General features: G+C 42.3%; 1 long non-coding RNA gene across 1 annotated transcript; it reads left to right on the forward strand.

Moving 5' to 3' along the window:
* Positions 1 to 306: 306 nt before the first annotated feature.
* LOC115305437 lies at positions 307 to 3,498 on the forward strand. Its single transcript, XR_003914782.1, has 3 exons — positions 307 to 364; positions 2,722 to 2,883; positions 3,026 to 3,498. It is a non-coding gene; the product is annotated as an uncharacterized LOC115305437 (long non-coding RNA).
* Positions 3,499 to 3,769: the final 271 nt, after the last annotated feature.

Raw genomic sequence — 3,769 nt, forward strand, 5'->3', positions numbered from 1 at the left:
CTTCTCTTTGACTGTGGAGCTGTCACATGTCCTGGGAATTCACCTCAAGCTGAGTAATGAATTCGGAAGACACCGAATGCTTCCTGGAGGAGCCCACGCCTCCCGCCCCAAGGGCAGGTCCCATTTCTCAAACCAGCCCGCCCATCAATCACCTGCCTAAGGCACTTGGCTGCACCAAGGCGGTTTGTTGCGAAATGCTAACTGCTCCTTCTTGTGACTTCCGCCTGGTGGTATCTAGCTATGCGACTTCCGTTTGGTTATTTCCCCTTCCTGGCCTCTAGGTCCCACTGTACTCTGAAGCGTTGGAGGAGATGTACCATAATATTCCTTCCAGCTCAGATCTGCTGAGTTTCTAAATAGCTGGGTAACTATTTTATTACCTTCCTTCTTCAACCTCTCCAAGAACCCAACCCTGCATGGGAGCCCTTCCTTGGCTTTTAAATCCCCCCTTGTTATTTGGTCTCCCTTTATTTTTCCATCCTTTCTCTCTTGCTTTTCCTCCTTTCATCACTTTTCTCATGCCCTCTGGTCCTCCCTGCCCTCTTCTTTCCTTCCTTCCCTTCTCTGATTTCCTTCCTCTGCCCCCTTCACTCTCTGGCTGACTCCCTGCCCATCACCTCTTGTCTCTTTCTGTCTCTCCTCCTTCTCTCTCTGTTTTGTGTCTCCTTTCTCTAGGAATATTCCCTTCTCTCCCTCTCTTCCTCACACTTTTCTTTTTCTTTTTATTCATTGAATTCAACCCCCTTCAGTTTTCCTTTGCTGCAATGTTTCGATACAAGTAGATCCTTGGAAATTACCAGAAGGATTAATCAAAGGAAATCCAGAATGGATGGTACATTTCTTTCAAAAAAGAGGAACAAACACTTACGGTAGTTGGAAGTTTGGGCACTGAAAATATTAGTTTCTCTGTGTTGCTGCATTGTTGTCATTGCAAATATGATTGAGGTTTTAATTTAATAGAAGTTTTTTTTCTTGGATGTTCTGTGTTGTTGGTGCCTTTCTGGAATAACTTGGGCTCCACCCTATATTAAAAATAATACCTACAGATTGTTAGTTTTCTTTAGAAAACTTGAAACAAAAGAGTGATCCTCAAAAGACCCAGACTGAAACATAACACCTCTGTTAGCATATCAAGTTAAAAATTCACATATTATATCAGCTGAATGGACTCAGTCAATGATGTCAATATTTTATTTTGTATCTTACTCTTGCTTCACAAATCTGTTTTGTATCCCTTCATTTCTAGTTAAAGAATTAAGGACTTACCCTTTTCTAAAAGCCTTTTATAAAGAAAAGTTTCTTATATAGAAAAAAAACTTCTGTTTTGTTTCTCATATTGGTTCCTCCATTTACCAATGCACATACAGGCATCAGTTGGATTTTAGCAGTGTCTTTAGAGTTTCATGATCTTTCAGGAAGCAACTAATTATTTTCTAGGCCTCTCTTCTGTGCCAACTGAAGTGAAACAGTTGTTTTTAAAAAATAAAACAATGCAGGGCAGGGGGGCTGGGGGGAGGCATCTGGGTGGCTCAGTTGGCTAAGTGTCCCACTTTTGATTTTGGCTCAGGTTGTGATCTGGCAGTTTGTGATAGTGAGCCCGTGTTAGACTCTGTGCTGAGAGCGCGGCCCACTTGAGATTCGCTCTCTCTCTCTCTCTCTCTGCTCCTCCCCAGGTCGTGCGCACGTGTGTGTTCTCTCTCTCTCTCTCTCAGAATAAATAAATAAATATTTAAAAAAGTAAAAGAAGACAATAGTTAAGTACAACTTTGATTTTAAAACTCACTCATGCGTATAGAACTTGTTTAAAATATTTGTTGTGGCCCGGGACTTTATACTGTTTGCTCCTGTAAACCTAGACCCTTTTAAGGCTTTCAATTCTTTTTCTCAGGAGGAGAGGACAATTGCCAAAATTATCAATATATTCCCAATATTGTGTAAGTCATACCAATATTTCAAAGACCAACAAATAGACCTGTGTTTGATGTGAAGGAGGGAAGTAATTGTCTTTGAAATTTTCACCTACTCTTAGAGACCTCAGATAACTATAGCTAAATTTTAAAAAATATTTTTTAATGTTCATTTATTTTTGAGGGAGAGAGAGGCAGAGTGTGAGTGGGGGAGGGGCAGAGAGAGAGGGAGACCCAGGATCCAAACAGGCTCCAGGCTCTGAGCTGTCAGCACAGAGGCTCACACAGGACTCGAACTCATGAGTCCTTATATCATGACCTGAGCCAAAGTCGAATGCTTAACCGAATGAGCCGCCCAGGTGCCCCAAACATAGCATTTTGAAGATATTTGATATTTGGTTTAAGAAGGACTGTATCCTCCTCAGAATCTTGGATTCTAGCCTCAAAATATACATCAGGTTTGGAATTTAATTGAATTCTTGGAAAACAGTTTCTTCATCGATTTTTTAATAAAAAAGAGATTTCAGAAGTCTGATCAGGTGGTCTCCACACCGAGGCCTACAGATCGCTTTCTGATTTGTGCATGGCCTCTTGCATAAGAGGACCGTGGCTGCTCAGTCACGCGGCTTACCCAACAGCTGAGGTGGCTCTGGAGGTCTCTCCCTGTGGCTGATGTGGGCTTACATTCTGAAGCGTCCAGGCCCGTGGGAGCTCCGACCTCAGAGTCGCTCCACAGGAGTTTGGGCAGGATAATAAACGGGCTCATTAGTGATGTGTTGAATACCCATAAAAGCTTTTTGTTCCTGAGACACAGGAAATGTTATAGACGAGAACAAGCTTCACTTCTGAAAGACAAATGGAGGTAGATGGATGTTACAGAAGGAGCCTGCATTCAGTGGGGGCTAACGAAGGAAGAAGACATTGGGTGGCTCTCCAGGAATGGACCTCAAGAGAGAGCTTGCTCAGAAAGCCGCTGGTAAAGGGGAGCCATCTCCTTCAGCCTGCCATAATCTTATGACTTCTGAGAGGGTGCCGAGGGGGACATGTCTGTCAACTCCTGTCTTTATAGAGGAATGATCATTTTAGCACCCACACCCCATACCTTTGTGTTTCCACAGCTTCGCGCTACTGGGAACGTTCTTTGTGCCGCAGATGGCGTTTCGGGAAAGACACTCGTGTGCTCTCCTCTCCTTGTTCTGAGGCGTAAGCAGAGCTGGACATCTCACTGCCGTTGAGTGGCGGTCTGTGGTTCCTAGAGCACAGTGTAGCTTAGGCTTTTTGTTACCAGAAACATTGCTGTTCAGAAATGAGATGCCTTATAATTCTGATAACCCTCAACAATTTGGATATCCTTTTATAAAAAATAAAATCAACACCGATGACGCTATCTTAAAATTGGGCTATCTTTGGAGCCGTGCGTATATGGTAACATGGAGTTTGCTTTGTGCTGAAAACAACTTTCCAAAATCCAGGTCTCCCCCTCAGCAGTCATGCAACAAACAGCCAGTAGATGGCACCATGAGCATCTTATATCAGATCCAAGGCCGAGGACATTTATCTTCTCATAGCTCTTCTCAAAATATTAAGCAAAACTTTGACTGGAACGCAACCGTATTTGGACAAGCAGGTTTATTTTACTTTAGTGCTTTGTTATTAGAAACATACATATGTGTGTGTATATATTTTACTATCAAACCCTAAAAGTTATGGAAAGTATCCTTGATGGTTAGGATGGACTGTAAACTTTTACAGTATTATTTGCAAGCAGATTTTTCAATTTCTTATTTAAGCTAACTTTTTCCTAATATGAGGTTTAGTGGTTATGTATCATGCCACTGCCCAGAAAAACTCAGGAGAATATT

Source organism: Suricata suricatta, chromosome 10 (assembly GCF_006229205.1).
Source record: "Suricata suricatta isolate VVHF042 chromosome 10, meerkat_22Aug2017_6uvM2_HiC, whole genome shotgun sequence".
Taxonomy (NCBI): domain Eukaryota; kingdom Metazoa; phylum Chordata; class Mammalia; order Carnivora; family Herpestidae; genus Suricata; species Suricata suricatta.